Below are 18,832 nucleotides of genomic sequence, written 5' to 3'. Positions count from 1 at the left end.
ATAAACAATCAAAAATGTACACTGTGGAGGCCAGCAATTTGAGTGATTTGGAAAGTATTTGATAGAATGGAAAAGGAAACCCATATAATGAATACACACCTGATGATTCCATACTACTCAATCCAGACATGTGAGTAACAAGTTTATGGGATAGAAATTAGAAAGTGTTTTCCTGGGAGTGGAGAAAAGAGACCAAGGGAGATGGACTTCTAAGGAAATACACTACCTCTTGTAAAACAAATGCTCATGTATATACAGGTGCCTGCCTGGGGAAGGAGAGACACAGTCTTTTGTCACAGTCTGATTGTAGTACCATCCCTCCTAGGGAATTGGCAGGTGACATTAATATCTGATAGTGGAGTATTTTTAGTTGATAGAATGATGTGTACTATTTGGCAATGTGCCAGTAGGAAGAGCTGTCACTGGAATTTGAAAGAAGGACCTTTATCAAAATAAGGAGGTTCTGTTTGAATCCACCATCAGTTATGAGAGAACACTGAGAAACTGCTGAATCTGCCTGAAGTAAAAGTATTTTCTCAAATTCGCTAGAAACTTTTCCATTTTCAAGTGAAACTAAATTTTCCTGAAACTGAAAGCATGAGACAAGCCAATCACCTGTTCCAGGTGCTTCTGCGGTCTAAGAGTGGGAACATGATGTTTATGCTGCCTGAAGTGAACATCAAAAAGGTTTGACTACCAGACACTAAAAGGATTTTTCACTGAGGAAAGTCATGAAATTTCTTTTGAAAGCCCGAGAAATGTCCCTTGGCACAATAAAAATGCAAAAATCATACAGTTAACCACTTTGTGGGGAGCAGAAGGGGTCCACATTTATGCTCACACTTCTATACTTGGCCTCATCTAATGAATAGATTCATTAACATCAATACATTATTACAGGTTCTGTAGTAATTTATTTACTAATTACAAGAGATTAGACCTTTTGCTAAGTATTTTGCATGTGTGCTCAGTATGAATGGTTCACATACACTTATAGTAATAAGTACTCTCATTTCATTTTACAAACAAGAAATATAAAGCTCAGAGAAACTAAGGAGTATTCCTAATAGTTTGTAGCTTAACTAAATGATGGAGACAGGAGTTGATTCCTGCCTGTCTCTTTTCCTTTCTGGGTCTGTAATTTCACATTCCACTTTCTCTTCTGTCACAAAAAGCAAAATCAAATCCTCTCAATGTCTTGGCTCCTCTAGTCATGTCTTCCCTTCCAAGGAGTTATGTCCTATTGTACAGAATAATTCTTTACCAAATACAAACTGTAGAACAAGACACAATATATATTATATTCTCCTATCAATTTTGAAATAAATTAAGGGAGCTCAACTGGTAGAGACTAATGGAAATAAAGTTTTCATTGTTATTACTAAAAATCCAATATAGATAAATCAGTAAATTGTTGGTCGAAGACCTTGCTAACTCAGTTTGATTCATACTCAGTTCAGTACTTTGGGAAACCTTCCTAAGGGAAAAATTAGGCCTTAAAAAGAAACATCTGAGTAGGATTGCTTCCTGTCCCGGGTTTGTAGAGCAATGAAAGTAGGAAAGAAAAAAGTTCCAGCATGGAGAGGGGAGCTGGCAGGAAGTCCCACGCCTAGTTGAGGAAACTTTTGGAAATTGACAGCTACTAGAAATAGGTGAGTCAGTTTTCTTTAAGGGTGTGGCCTCTGGTAGATCAAGTCCACTTCAATGGGTGGCCCCAAGCCCAAAAGTATTCAGGCAGCACAATTTTGATCTGAGTGGAAAAAAGAGGACATGAAGTTGGGTGGGTAGGGAATATGGGGACAGATCTGGGAGGAGTTGGGGGAGAGGTTTGTGAATATAGTTAAAAGAAGTCCATGGTACCGGTGGACATTTAAAACTCACTTAGTGTTCATGTGTGTATGTGTGTGTACAAATGCACTTATACATGTGTATCAGAGGACAGCTTGTGGTAGTCAATTATATCCTTTGACCCTATCAGACATCAGACTTTGTGGCAAATGCCTTCGCTTGCTAAGCTATCTCATGGATCCCTGTCACCTAAATAGTTTAAATCTATTAGCTTAAGAAAGGACCATGGATCATTCAAATCCTACCACAGCTACCACAGTGAGGAGCAAAGTGTAAGATATTGGACAAAAGGTCTCTGTGACCAAGATCCCCATACATAAAAGCCTGAAATCCACAAGAAAATTCTCTCAGCTCCGTTGCTCCCCATGCTACAACAGCCCTCATTTAAAAGGTTGTAAAATCACCCAGTGCCCCTTGTGCTGAGCAATTAAGTCTCTTCTCTGACTTCCTTTAAGCTGCATTCCTGGAAATTACTCAGAACAATGCTGATGCATCTCTACTTCCGTCCCTTATTCTTCCATCACAGATTCCCCACTCTTCTATGGAAACTGCTCTGATCAATGCTTTCAATTGTCCTGTTCAATCAAACCCTGTAGTGAGTACTTCTCTGCCCATCCTTTCTTCAGCCCAGAAGTAGCAATGTGTCTCTCCTTCCATCTTGGAATTATCCTTACAACTCTCCCAAGTTACTGTCTGCCTGCCTACCTACCTGCCTGTCTGTCTGTGTGGTCTGTGCTGTTAACTCTGTCTCTCTGCTTGTCTCTTAAATGCTTTGTCCATTCATTTGCTGTTCCTATCTTTGAAACTTTCTGCCTCATCCTATGTAACAGAAATGAACCAAAGATGTCTCCTGTATGTTGACCTTAATGTTGCTCAGTTCTTCATCTATGTGGAGTCTTCGACTCAAAGCCTACAAGTGCCAAACTCAAAATTTTGAACAAGTTTTCCCAATAAGTTTAATTTTTACTATTTAGAGTCTGCATGGTTGGTGTATATTTTGTGGCTGTAAAAATATATGCTAACTGTGGATAAGGTAAACCATGGCTATCAAGGACTCAGTCCTTCTGCTGAGCTCCTGAGCTCTCTGTCATAGACTACCATGTTGCTATACAACACTGTCTGATCCTACAGGTCTGACTTCCAGTAGCCAGTCCTTCTTCAGGGTAGTAGCCTGCATTTCTCTCTCTGGACAGTTTTCTGATGGGAGGTGAAGCTCATGAAGGAAACTGTCCAAGTGTCTTTAGTACTCCTTATTTTTCAACTATAGCATGCCACAATCCTACCTTTTGTGGATTAGTTAAGTATCCAAACTCACTATATGTGTTTTACTGCTTCTTCCACTTCTACATGTTTGTATGGCCAAGGATATAGTCTATCTATATATTGATTTATTCTGGTGATAAGATGGGAGAAAAAAATTAAATAGTGTTACATTGGAAGTTAGGACCCAGAAGGCCTCTAAAAAAAAATCACTTTAAAATAGCATTTCTGTTTTACAACCCCTGGCCAGAGTCAGACACAACAATCCTATTTGTTTGTTTATTAGGGTGTGGGGTAGTATGTGGAAGTTCATGTGTAAATGGAGGTCAGAGAACAACTTTTGGTAGTCAGTCCTCTCCTTCTGCAATAGATTCTGGGGATCAAACTCAAGTCATCAAGCTTGTGTGGCAGGTGCCCTTCAGGATAGTCTTCAACCCCTCTTCCCTTTCTTTATTCTTTTATGGGGTAATTTCATGTAAATCTGTGGATTTGATGCCATTTATTTATCACCCAAGCCATGCCTTCAAAACTGATGTCTCCTGTAAGTTTCCAATAACTTCTTAGTCCATCATTCTCTACAGACATTTAACACACCCCAAATCACACAAGTCCAAAGTGGAGTTCCTAATTCCATTTTCTCTTGTTCCTTGAGGGCCTGCATATCTCACTTTATACTACAGCATTGCCACTGAGACCATGTGAAAAAGTGAAGAATCACCTTGATGGCTTTCTGTCTTCACCCCATCAAACTCAGTCCTACATTGACTGCTGTTCTCATGCTGCACAGCATCATATTAGCCAGGGCAGTCCTCTTCCCTGACCTGGTGTTCATGGCCTAGTAGTTGACTTGCTTTCATTTTTACACCACATATAGAGTTTTGTAATCTGAACAGAGTGCATTGATCCTCTCTCTAAAACACTCTAATGCTTTCTTTTGGCTGCAGACTAAACATCAGATTCTTTACAGTGGCTGCTCTGATCCTTTAAGCCATCAAGACAATAGGCTTCCAACTCCCACTCAGGGATGTCCCACCAGACTCTTCTATTTCAGTAACATAGCAGGCATTTTTCTGCTTCAATACATTTGTTTCTCTTTACCTTCTGTCTTCCTTTGCTCCAAATTGCTTTTAACATTTGCAGGTCTGCTCAAATGTCACCTTTTAGAGAGCATTTCATGATACTTTCTAAGACTGCTAAGAGAGTCATATAGATCAATCCTAGTTTTTGCTTCTTTGTAGCACTCACATGACGAGCTCATTTCATGTGTGCTCTGCTTGCTCACTGTATGCTTGCTTAATCTTCCTTGTGAGTGCTGCAAATCATATTCTAAGTTGCTAAGGCAGTGAGGTCAGAAAATACCAACTTAGTAACTGATTTGGAGAGCCACTTTTCTCCCTTAATAGTTAACACAAACAATAATAGGTTCAGCCTATATTGTTTTGCTCCCAAGGTCTGTGGACCTGAGGGATATTCAATGAATCCAAGCACAGAGTTCTTTAGTCCATTCCTTTGTTCTTCTCGGTAAATTCCATCTACACAGTTTCTTTTCTGTTCTCTTACTTAGCTCATCTCAGTCCCTCCTGCTCTCAGTCCCTTCTGCACTCAGTCCCTGAATTCTACCTAGTTCTTCCATCTCCATCCTCATCTTTGTTCTTCTTAATCAGTTCTTCCTAGTGCTCTCAGAGAACCAGTATATATACCCAAACAGTAATTCTTTAGCAAAGCAATTCGAGGCTTGAAGTTTTCAGGGTCACAGAGAGAGGTGATAAGGATCCACACATAAAGCAATAATTGTCAGCTTCAATTACAACCTAAAATGGGAGTGACTTTTTCTCTGGTAGGGTAAACTAAAGGCTAAAATCAATTAGGGAATTTATGTGCTCAAACTATAATCTAGAAATGGCTAGGTAGAATGTTACGGGTCAATAAGTCACAAGAAAGCAAAGTATCTTTGGCACCACTTTTCCCTGCTGGTCCCAGAGGCAGCTGCTTTCTGATAGGGAGGGGGACATATGCTGGGTGGCTAAGCAACCTAAGTCAGAGCTTGTAGCATTTGGTTAGTAAAAGCACTTTTGCTCAGAGTAGTTGCTGAGGAGAAAATCTAGGAATAGTGTAGGGCCCTTGCTCCCCATTTTTGGGTAGCTGTTGCCTTGCATGCTGACCTTGACCAGATGTCCTCCCTGTACTGATTTCCTGCCAGTTTCCTTCCTCCTAAACGCTCACCTGAGGTTCTTTGTTTGTGTATCCTGCATTTGGTGTAAACAACTTAGATGCAAGAATGAAGAACATCTGTAGCGAACTTCTGCCCTCTGGGGTTCTCCCATTGTGCTGTAAGCCTGTGTTTAAGGTTCCCTCCCTCCTTCAATAAATGGCATTCAGCATTCTGCTGAGACTAATGACCTGTTCTTGTCTATGTTTTTTGATCCACAGTCCCTCACTGAGACGTGGTGAATGGATGGTGGTAGCATGGGCACTAATGTTACAGAATAGTACTTGGCTGAGGAAGAATTTAAAACTTAATTTGAACAAGAAAGAAGCTTGGCACCTTGACAGCAATCTCCTTGGGTCAGTGGGAGTAACTACCTTAACTCAGTAGCTAGCAAATGGCTAAAACATCATCCCAGGAATGTGAGCAGTAAATCTCCTAAATTAGGGTCTTGTTTAAATAACCCAGGGTGAAGGTAAGGAGTTGAGGATTTAATTACTAGTGGTTCTTTTTTTTTTTATCTGTGCGTGAGATGAGCTAATGTTTATTTATGTGCAGCTTTGTACTTGGAAAGGGTATCTTTGCTGAAATACTTTTTTCTGGATAATAGCCCTGGCCAGATATATGTTAATGAAAAATAAACACAGCTGGAGACAGTTGTCCAATTATCCCAAATGTATAGGGAAAGTTGTGCCCAAGATTGAGATGCAGTCATGAGATTACATGTACACATAACATGGGAATGCACGGTAAATGGGGAGAATCAAGACTGTTATTGCACAAGAAGTTTACAACAAGAAACAGCCAATTCATTCAAAGGGCAGTAATTCCATAACACCTTGCATGATGGTTTTCTCTAGCAGAACCCTTAGTTCTGACAGGTTGACCTTCTGAACTCTAGTCGTCACTGCTGTATACTCTCATGGACTTTTGCTACCAGTGGCTCTCAATAATATTTTGGTTTTAAAATAGAAATACATCATTTTCTCTCTTCCCTTTTCTCCCTCCAACCCCTTCCATGTCCTCTCCATGACCCCCTCACTCCATCTCAAATTCATAGCCTTTTTTTTTAATTGATTATATCTGTTACATATATAAGCATGAATGTATAAACACAAGCTGCTGAATCTGTTTGGTGTTGCTTTTATGTATACAATTTCAGGGAAGACCACTTGGTTCTGGTAAACAGAGGACTAATTCCTAAGGAAAACTAATTTTTCCTCTCTCAAGAAGCCCATTCTGTTAAGGACTAGCAAATTGATTTTACTAGAAAAATTCTTATATTGTTAGTGTTGTGTTTTTAAAAGTGACATGAATTATATATCTTAAAACAATGTAAATGTGCTATTTCATGCTTCTGGCTCAAGGAATGAACTGTGCTTCCTTTGAATCCTGTGGATGGTCTCAGATGCCTACTGGCCCATGGCCCTGTCATGAGGATACAGTCACACTGGGCTAAGATACAACCCAAGCCTTCATTCTTATGTGCTTACCTCTGTAGATGCTCTGTTCCCAAATAAAGTCACATTCTGAGGTACTAGGGGTTAGGACTGCAAGCCTTATTTGATAAGGTGGTATAATTGAACCTGTAATGATCCAATGGCACATAGTACCAGCTACTGTTTCTGAGTTCCTGATAGTTGCATTCTGAGTTTTCCTTGATCAAAGCAAGAGTTTGAAAATTAAGTTGCAAGTAAATATGGGATCACAGAAAGACCTTCTTATCTTTTGTTCTCCAGACACACTTCTGAAAATATATGTAAAGGCCTGAAGTATACTGAAAATGGCACAATCTGTTTCTTTAATGAGGTGGGGTCATGAGATCTCCTATAACTCTAGGCTGTTTTCCACTTCTGTTCCTGATAATAGCACTCAAGATCAGTGTACCAGAGCAGCAGACTTCTTGACATTTACAGTGACGAACTGACTTTTGATTGCACAGTAATTGTTATACTATCTTATCTCTAAGCTATAACTTATAATTCTTTTTTCTCTCAATTTAGCCAATATGTTTGAGATAGAGCAAAATGAAACTTTTTAGTATTTAACATGTGGAAAAAGCCATTTTATATTTTTAAAATTCATTTTCAGTCCTGGTAAACATTTTTCTATAATTAGTTCAGAAAACATTTACAGACAAAACCATTCTGAGACTGTGAGGCATTATTCAGAATGTTATTAAATATATTTTCCTGCCTTAGGCTAGAGTCATGTGGTTAAAAACCTATCACCATGACTCATAATTTGTAAGGTCAAATTCTAAAATCAAACTGCGGGGGTAATAAACAAAGTATGATTCAAGAACCTTGGTCTTCTGTGTTGGGGAAGAGTTGCCCTTGACATGGGTAAGTGGCTGTGCCTCCATCTGCCAAGAAGAAATGAAGACTTCAGCTCTGGGGCCTGAAGCTACTGTTCATAAAAGAAGCAACTTCGGACTGAATGCTCTGATCCTCCAAAGGAAAGACAAGTAATAGATATCAGAAGTGTATTCTTATTTTGTGCATCAGAAGTCCTCCTCCAGCATAGGATAACACCACAAGAGCTTTACAACTTGCAAAAAGCTTTTGTGTATGCCACCTCATTGGAGCCTCAACTAGTTAGTTTTTGAGATAGTCAGGGGAGGGATTAATCATGTCTATTTTGCAGAGGGGTCACTTAGATTCATGGAGACTAAATAGAGTTTGAAAACTTCACAAAAGTAAGAGAGAGGCTGGGCATGGTGAAATATACCTGTGATCACAGCACCTATGAGACTGAGTTAGTTTAATCAGAGCATTGAAAGTTAAGGGCTAGCCTAGACTGAGTATGGAGAGCCTGTCTCCAGTAAAGTAAGAGATGTACCTATGCATGGTATGCATGGAATTGCTCTTTGCTGCTATCTGATTCACATTAATTTCAGTGTTGTCACAGTCTTGTTATCTATAAAATGATGCTGTATAGCTGGAAGTTTTTCTGTGTCCACCCGGCCCTGAGGTCCCACAGCCACTTATAAAATAATCACTCAGAGACATATTAATTACCAACTGTAAGACCTATGGCAGGCTTCTTGTTAGCTAGCTCTCTCATTTTAAATTAACTCCTTTCTATTAATTTATGTTTCACCATGCACCACATGTTCCATGGCTTTTCCTGCATCCCATTACATGTTGCTCCTTGGATGGCGGTTTGGTGTCTCCTTACTCTATCTTTCTTCTTTCAATATCTGTCTTGGATTTCCCTCCTGTCTCCATCCTGCCCTGCCATAGGTCAATGCAGCTTAATTTATCAACTAATCAGAGCAACACATATTCACAGTGTACAGAAAGACTTCCCACAGCCATGCTGTGCTCTCAAAGTAAAAGAATGGCCTAGTTGAAAACATCCAATGCATTCCAGTTGAAGTATCTCATGCCACCAAACAGAAATGCATAGTTGTCTATTCAATAATGGATCTATAAATAAATGAATGAATAATACTTTTGTGACCTGAAGCCTAGCATACAATGGATACTCATAAATGATTATCTATCAATATCAAGGATAATAATAAACCAATATTTATAAACACAATTTGTAGGTTCTTTCTCTCTAGTGGTGTTTCTATTTGTCTTTGAAAATGAAAGAGAATATTTTATTGGGGAACCAATATAATTTAGTTGCATTGGTTGATACTAACCATATTCATTAATTAATTGGCTGATATTTATGTAAATAATTTCAGCTTCATTGCCTATCAAAGACAGTTATGTATGTCAGTCAGTTTACATTTCATGGCTGTGTTCCACAAGTTAGGAGCAAACCAGGCCATGGGAGACAAGACCTCCACTAAGAGCAGCCATCAGATCTGGCATGGCAATGCTTGAGAAGATTCAGTTTATTGTAAGCAAAGAATCTAACAGAAATAGCATTGAAGTGAGGATCACAGGGAGACTAGAGGCTGCCTCACAGCAAGGGGCCTGGAATGTAGAAAGAACTGAATACCAGTTGCTCTCACTCCCACCCTGCACTGTCTCTCTTTGGGGGCTCACAAACTATGTGCCATGTACATCCTCTCTTTGCTGAATACCTTGGAAATAAGGAGATCATTTATATTCCTCACTGGTCTTGTAGGTACATGTGTATATGCAGCCAGCCCCAACAGCACTATCTCTGGGCCTCACAATAACAATGTTGACAATATGGCGCATGCTACCTGAAACTGGCTGTGGATTCATGGCTATCAAGACAAACTAGCTACTTTTCACTTTTTAATAAGGGATTGGTGTAATAAAAAAAAAATCCCTTACTTTGGCTTTAGAGCAAAATGGTTTAGAGCAGCCCAGAGAGCTGTAACAATGCTCTGTATATCTGGGATGGCAGAGCTTTTCTGCTGAACAAGGTCTTTCTTCTAACACAAAAAATTATTTGACACAGTTTGATGACTGCCGTTGTCCTTTAAAGTTTACCAGCCTTTCCCCTCTTAGATTTGTGGCTTTCCGAATTTATTTTAGATATGCACGGAATGATGAGAAACTGTAATTAAACTGTCATGAGTTGAGTCTATATTTTCTTCATGAAAATTTTTCCAATAGTGAATACCTTGAGGAGCTAAAATTGATTTACCAACATTTTATTATCACTACCAGGAAGTTCTATTAGCATCTATAATGTTACTTGTTTATACTTTTCATGTCCACATAGCAGTATTGCTTGGCAGATATGAGTATGATAGCTATAATACTAACCAGACAGAACTCTAGAGTAACAATTTTATTAATGACTACAAAACTCATACTTATCTTTGTGCACTACATTAGCAGTGGAGCAGGTTAGAGACAATATCCATATGGTTTCAAGATTACATCCATTTTTGGGACACAGCAAATATTTCCCCACAATATATTAGAGTTCTCTAGAGAAATGGGACCAATGTAATAAACAATTCAGGGATTTGCTCATAAACATCTCAGGGACTTATAGCTGTGTCTTTCTAGTTGGTGTCAGTGTCTGAAATTACTCAAGTGGGTCTCTGAGCAATGACTTGGGTCTCAAACATGTCAGTTCTCTATACCCTGAGACTTGTATGTCTATACTTATGATTATATGGGAGAGGGGTCAAAGAAAAATTGATAATTGTTCATTCAAAGCCAAAGGGGACAAAACATGAAAGTCCTTCATAAGAGATGTGCAGTTTGGCAGTTGTTACATCTATACATCTATATTATATATCACATAATTAATATAAGAAGCATAATGAACTTCTGTGTTGCACTCATTGATATCCCAGATGTTATATGACATAAAGATACTATTGGACAAAGGAAAGATGTGAACAGTGGATCTGGGAGAAAGAGTTCTTAGAGACAGCCTGGGCCTTGTTCCTATTGCACAGTCTGGAAAGCTATTATAAAACCCTAGCTGCTGCTTTCTTGATATAAAGCTTAATTTCAAAAATCATAAAGTTCTTTTAGAATATCTTGAGTGGTTTCAAAAACAGTTATGAGGTCACCAAAAAAAAAAGCAAGAAAAACAAAACAAAACAAAAAAATTTCAACTGCATCTTGGGATCAGTTTGACAGCTCACTCTAATCTCTCTTTGGAGCTATGCTGTGCTTTGCCAAATAAACTTTTTCTTAATTGTCTGTGTCTCTTGACTGATTTCTTTCCTTTTTTTTTTTTTTTTTTTTTTTTTTTGGTTTTTCGAGACAGGGTTTCTCTGTGTAGCTTTGCACCTCTCCTGGAACTCACTTGGTAGCCCAGGCTGGCCTCGAACTCACAGAGATCCGCCTGGCTCTGCCTCCCAAGTGCTGGGATTAAAGGCGTGCGCCACCACTGCCCGGCTGATTTCTTTCCTTTTAAAAGATATAAACAGAAGGACACTCCCCCCCTTCAAATGGTACCAAAACAAACACTTAAAAACACATGCTCTGATCTTACATTTACATTTGAATAAAGTCTTTGAATAAAAGGTAGAAAGATATCACAAAAACAAAAATCATATTATTTTAACAGAAATATTATGAAGTTGAAGATAGAGGAAAGAAAAGCTTGCTATTTTCTTTATCAGAGGTTATAATTCAGCATAGCTGCCAGCTATAACCAATATTTTTCTGAAATTAAAAGAGCTCTTATTAGTATAAATGCCCAGCATTTTAAATCTCCCATTATGTTTTTTCTCTATACTTTTAGTTTAAAGAAAGATTATATCAATCAAAGAATACAACATTGTTAAATCAAACATTAAACTCAACTGAGGATATTTTTACATAATAGCTTAATTACATCAATCAGTAAAATTCTAATCAGTCTAATGTCATTATCATGATAACCCAAATAATGGGAAAAACAAAATAACAGGCTCTGTTTATTTCTGCTGTCTCTCTTTACTGAACAGGAACTTTCAAGTAGCCACTTACTGTGACAGGAAAAACCCTGATTTTGTTTCAGAAGAATTGAGTATGGAGGGGGCACTGAGAAAACAGTTGCTAACCAGTTTTTAACACAGTTTGGGCCATTTCTCCCATTAGGCTGCAATATCTGAAATCTGAAAACAGTAAGCACTATCTATATTTTTTCTTCTTCAGCACTCTTGCAGAACCCACAGAATTGATTTGTATGCATGCACAGAAAGAAATTTGCTTAACTGAAAAACAACCAGAGTGTAAAATTAAGAGAAGAAGATCATTTTTGAATTGTGAATTTTTATTTGGGAACACAAAGATTCCAGAGCTCCTATTTACCTCATTGCGACATTGAGAAGCTCTCCTTGAATTTACATTATATTGTACGGACTGTACAATTTTGCATCTTGAAAAGGAAAGTCTACAAAACCTATTGTTTAGCATACTCTAGGAAATTGTCAAAGTTTTTACATGAATTCTTAATTATTCATTAGACATCTGATAATAAAATGTGACTATCCTTCAAATTTTTTATGAGAAAGCTAAATTTCAGAGCTTCCAAATAAAGTTTTGAGACTACAAAAATATTGACTGAAATAGGATTCCACTTGTGCCTGTCACCCATGGATTTGAAGTCCTAGCTCTCTGGAGTTCCAGTGGCTCACATCCAAGACCTTTGCATATATCCATTTTTCTCCCTGAATCACTTTCTCCTTCCACTCTCAATTCCCCTTACTTGTACTCAGTCTTGACTTAGATGTCACTGGCTCCGAGTTTTTTCAGTTCTTCAAAATGGGCAAAGCCACTGCTATCAGGAAGGGAAACTGGAGGAAAGCCATGAGCCCTGGCCAGAGTAAGCCACTGGCACATTGCTTTCACCTGACACCAAAGCATTCCTCTAATGATTGACTTTAAAAACACTCCACAGTAAATGGAAGGAGCACAGACCAGAGTTCCATGAAGATAAATTGAAGCCTCTTAAGTCCACAAATGCAAATATGTATCTACCAATTAAGCCCACAGACAAAATCCTGGTGATCTAAAATATGCTCTAGAAATTAGTATGAGTCCAATCATCTATTCTGCTGAACTTTGTAGAAGTTGAAGAGAACTTAAAACTTTGAGACAATAGCACAACCTCAGAAAGAATAAGAAATGCTCCATTTCTTTATACATTTATTTAGCAAATTTCAGTTATGTACTAGTCTGGACAAGAAACTGGGTTAAAAGAATGACTAAACTATACTCTCTGCTATTCAGGAATTCCAAACACATAGGGTAATTCACTGACCACCATCTTGCCCAAGTATCAGGAAATGTATAGGTTAATTTAGTTCTGACTGATCTAAGACAATGGGTAGCTATTGATTTTCTTCTTCCACCATATCCTCTCTTTTTTTTTTTTTTTTTGACACAGGGTTTCTCTGTGTAGCTTTGCGCCTTTCCTGGAACTCGCTTTGGAGACCAGGCTGGCCTCGAACTCACAGAGATCCGCCTGCCTCTGCCTCCCGAGTGCTGGGATTAAAGGCGTGCGCCACCACCACCCGGCCATATCCTCTCTTATATGTGCCTGAACACTGAATAACCTCAGTTATCATTAGTAAAGTGGTAGATGTATCAATCATTTAATCATGAGAAAAAATTATTGTAGCATGAAGAATTGCTTAAAAATAAACATACAAATACATTTTAAGGCTTTTATGGAAATCCAATGAGGAATACATTGTTTCATTATTAAAATTCAACTTGTAATGAAAGAAAAAAATGAAAAATTTAATCGACTATTGTAGCTTAAAAACAAATCAAATTTGTTTTTCCCAAACAACCTTAAAGAGTTGACTGTTCCTTTAAATTTTTTTCTTCACTTTTTTTAACACACAGATAACTGCAAAAACAGAAAGTTTTTAATTAGGCATCAATTAACTATATCTTGAGGCCCTGTATCCAAGTTATTGCATCTTTATTATGTTGTTTTTTAATCTCAACCACTGACAAAAGATTTACATCAGAAAAAAGAATGTTTTTAAACTTTATTCCTCAAACTCTTTCTTTGAGCCACCAATTCTCTTTTGAAGGAATTGTTACAAATCACCTCTTCCCCTGCCCCCTCACCAAGACAAACATCCCCTGTGACATCAGTAACCACCAGACCCATAAGCCCACCCTACACCAACTGGGAATAGCTGCTCCCTGAGACAGAGCTCACTAGCACCAATTGGACTAAGAGCTGCTCCCTGAGACACAGAGTTCATCAGCACCAATTAAGAGCCCCGATTAGACCAAGAGCTCTCATTGGACCAAGAGTGTCAACTGGATCAAGAGAGGCTCCCTCAGACACAGACACTGTTTGCACCAAGTGGAGGAAGAGATGGGTAGACACCAGTGCAAAAATATAGTTAACAACATAAAGACAAACATGGCACCATCAGAACCTAGTGGTTCTACATCAGCAGGAACTGTACATCACAACAAATAAAGAAGTAGAAGAAATTGACCTTAAAAATGACTTTAAGAAGATGATAGGGGTCTTTAAAGAGGAAATGAAAAATTTCCTTAAAGAAATTGAGGAAAAGACAAACAAAAAAATTGGAAGAAATCAATGAATCCCTTAAAGAAAACCAAGAAAAGCAATTAACAGATGAAGGAAACAGGTAAAGATTTGAAAGCTGAAATAGAAGCAATAAAAAAACACAAACTGAGGTAACGCTGGAAATGGAAAATCTGAGTACATAAACAGGAACTACAGATGAAAGCATAACCAACAGAATGCAAGAGATGGAAGAGAGACTCTCTAGTGTTGAAGGTACAACAGAGGAAATAGATTCATCAGTCAAAGAAAACACTAAAACCAACAAAGTCATGACCCAAAATGTCCAGGAAATTTGGGACACCATGAAAAGACCAAACCTATGAATAATAGGGATAGAAGAAGGAGAATACCAACTCAAAGGCACAGAAAATATATTCAACAAAATCACAGAAGAAAACTTTCCCAACCTAAACAAGGAAATGCCTATAAAGATAAAAGAAGGTTACAGAACACCAAATAGACTGAATCTAAAAAAAATAGTCCCCTCACCACATAATAATCAAACAACTAAACATACAGAATAAAGAAAAATATTAAGAGCTGCAAAGGAAAGAAGCCAAGTAACATATAAAGGCAGGCCCATTAGAATAACACCTGACTTCTCATTGGAGACTCTGAAAGCCAGAAAGTCCTGGACAGATGTTATGCAGATACTAAGAGACTGTGGATGCCAACCCAGACTATTATAACCAGCAAAAGTCCCAGTCACCATAGATGAAGTAAAAAAAAATTCCATGATAAAAAACAGATTTAAAAAATACTTACCCACAAATCCAGCCCTATAGAAAGTGCTAGAAGGGAACAATACAACCTAATGAAGTTAGATACACCCCATGAAAACACAGGCAATAGATAATCTCACATTAACAAATACCAAAGAAGGGAAATGCACACTAACAGCACCACTAAAAAATAGCAGGAATTAACAACCATGGGACATTAATATCCATTAATATCAATGGTCTCAATTCACCTATAAAAAGACACAGGAACTTTGAATTAACTGAGTGTACCCTCTCTGATCATCATGCAAAACAACTTAAAATTAAGAATAAACAAATCTCTAGTAGATATACAAACTGACAGAAATTAAATAATTAATTACTAAATGATTAATGGGTCAAATAAGAAATCAAGAAATAAAAAAACCCTGTAATCAAATAAAAATAAAAAGACAACAGAGCAAGACCTCTGGGACACATTCAAAACCAGTCTGAAGAAGGAAAATATAGCTTTTAAGCACCCACACTAAAATATCAGAAAGTGCATAAGCAAATGGCTGAATGATGCAACTCAAAAATTTGGTAAAACAAGAACAAACTGAATCTAAATTCATAGATGGTAAGACATATTCATCATCATCATCAGAGAATAAATTAATAAAAGAGACAAAGGAAATATTACAAAGAATCAATGAATCTAAGAACTGATTCTTTGTAATGATAAATAAGGTTAACAGGCCATTGGCCCAATAGAATGAAGGAAGAGTGGATACAAATTAACAAAATCATAAATGAACAGTAAAACATTACAACAGAATGAAAGAAACTCAGATAATAAGAGAATAGTTTAAAAATTTTTACTCCATTAAGTTGGAAAGTCAAAAAAAAATGGACAAGTTTCTAGATTCATCCAAACCACCAAATTAAAGGAAGAAGAGAACCACAACTTAAAGAGAGCCACAAATGAAGATATTGAAACAATACTAAAAACTCTTCAAAATAAAATAAACATTTCCAGGCCCAGATGGATCACAAAAAAATTGTCCCAGGTTATCAGATAAGTTCTACATTGAACCCTTCTTCAATTATTCAAAACCAGAAACAGAAGGAGCACTTTCTACTCTTGCTATGAATATAGAAATAAACTGGAACAGAAAACAATGTCAAGTCCCCCCACCCCAAATGCTAAATTCCAGACTTGAAAAACCTCATTATGTGCCTGCAAAAGAAAGTCTCCTGGTGTAATGAGGGCTATTGGGTGTCAGCCCCAGACATCCCTCTCCCAGGGTCTGCAGGAGAATCTAACAACCAGCTGGTAATCTAATCTTAGGAATATTAAAGAACCTGTGCACACCATGTTCTTTCAGTCCATTCACTTTATTGTATTAAGTTGATTCTAAATCTACAGCTCCTTTTCAGCTCTCTCACACATTTCTCTGCTGTTCTCTCTTTGTTCTCTTAGTTCTACCCAGAGTCTCTGAAGTTTCCAGTTCTTATACACATACAATCAGCAGTTCTCTGGCCAAAGCAAGGTCACAAGGCTTGAATTCTTTCTGGATCATAAAAGTAGATAAGAGTCTACACGAGGCAGTGACTGTCAGGCTTTCTTTATGACTCTAGGAGGGGGTAACTTATAAAAGACTCAGTGAACTCTTAAAGGGAATAGGGTCAAATGAGAGGGAGAGAGACCTTAAATCAATTAGGGAAATCTAAGAAGGGAAAAAGGGAATCCTGCATTCCTAAGTGTGGTTAGACACTAAGCTGACTAATAAACCAAGGTGAAAGTAAAAGGAGTTAAGAATTTGTTAGTGGGAGTTTAGCTTGGGGCAGTAATTTCCTATCTGCAGGCGAGGTGAGCCCAGGGCACACTTGTTCCCCATCTATCTAAAAGCTATGGATCAAACAAATTCAGACATGTTGTAATTCTATGTCCTTGGGTGTCTGAGATTGTCTCAAATAAGATACTTTTGCCTGGACACTTAACACTGACCAAATGCCTGCCAATGAAGATAATTGCAGGAAGGCAGACCTCTTAGCTTACATTGGAGAAAGGAACAAAGACCTCATTGTGGGAAACAGATTTTGACTGTGTGATTGTTTTTCACACATAGCTACAGGATGTTATTCAGATACCCCAAATGTATAGGAGAAGATGTGCCCAATAAATGATCAATCACACAGTTAGAAGTTCTTGGGAAAAGAATCAAATGGAAAGGCTACAATAGCACACAAGAAATTCACTGCAGAAAACAGCTAATACATTCAAAAGCCAGTATTACTAAAACTGGAGTTTTGACTTCAAATTTCACCAGAGCCCCTGGCTCTAATGGGTCAGCTTTGTCAGTACCTGATGAGTTCCTACTTCACATTTCTGTGGCTCACAGCACCGGTGGACCTTACTGTTAGTCATCAGCAAAGGAGTTAGTGTAGAATAATAAGGGTGATGGCAACAGCCAGTGGGAAAGTGGTAAAGGAGGCAGGTTGACTAAAGCAGCATACAACTGTCAGCACAGAATTTAAAACTAGGACACAGCATCATTTTGTTTTATTACTGTGGGCACAAGACAACTTCTCTTCAGAGAAATCAAACTGTAGACACACATGAACAACTGTGTTGTACTTTTAGGGTTCCATATCTACCATTCATAATTTAAAAGAGTTAATCTGTGACTGAGTTTGTACTGCAAAAAATGCTACTTACTTTACCAATAATAAAACAAGAATACAGAAAGTGCCCAGTGTCTATTGGAGAATCACCCCAGAATCCTGAAGATGCCAAAATCCGTAGTGCTCAAATCCCTTTTTTAAAACAATCTCCTGTCTACATAGATTTTATGCAGATCCTGCTCTGTGTTTTAAACCTTCTTTTTGTGTTACTTTAAGACCAAAATCAGTGTAAATCTTGTTTAACTATTTGTCATATTTTTTTATGGAATAATGGCTAAAATGACCCTACATAATCATTCAGAAATGAACATGATTTTAAAATCAAGTTAAAAACCAGAACATATTTTAAGCAATTCATGAAACATCAATCATCTATTCAAACTTTCCAGGTACTTTTTGGTTATTCACTGATCTAAGTGCAGATATAATCTAAATGACTAATGCACAGCTCTGGCTTGGCCTAGAAAGTGTTGGGATGTCTCTGAACTAATGAGAACCAAAATAGTAGAGTTGTATATGAACTATAGAGAGGCAACAATGAGTCTTGCCAGACAGATCCAGTGTCTACACTGAGTCATATATGCTGCAGCTTGATCCTTCTACTGAGATGATGGACAAGCTTCATCAGATCGAACATTGTAGCATCTAACTCCACATGTTCTAGCATGGCACCTAGCTTTTACAAGGAGAAAATATACTGACAGATGGATAAATGAGTGAATGAGGCAGCCTAAGTACAAACTTTAATTCTGCTTTGATGATCTGTGATTGTTTTCTCTAGTAACAGTCACTGCAAAGTAAGATAGTGTTTGGTTCTGGGACATGGTCTCCTTGTGATAATCTGGGTTGTGGTGTAAGGCTTGGGTATAGATTTTGGTGGTGTCACCCATAGAAATGATCTGAGGATGGTGAAGATGCTTGATCTAGGACTTCGATGAGAACAATCAGGCTTGGGATTCAGTTCTCTCCGGAATGACTCTTTAAAAATGCAGCCCACAGTGAGATTCTGTGAGAGAATTCAAATGAAACCAACATGATGACAGGGACCAATGACACTGAATCATGATTGAGAAGACTATTCTCTTTAGAAAAAAAAAGGAACAAATAAACAAAACATCTTTACATCTTGAAAAGTAGAAAGAGTAGAGTGATAAATTCTCATTTACTTTGGCACAGGCTA

Source organism: Peromyscus californicus, unplaced genomic scaffold (assembly GCF_007827085.1).
Source record: "Peromyscus californicus insignis strain IS unplaced genomic scaffold, ASM782708v3 Scaffold_5__1_contigs__length_169319896, whole genome shotgun sequence".
Classification (NCBI taxonomy): Eukaryota; Metazoa; Chordata; class Mammalia; order Rodentia; family Cricetidae; genus Peromyscus; species Peromyscus californicus.
This window is presented reverse-complemented; position numbering follows the sequence as displayed.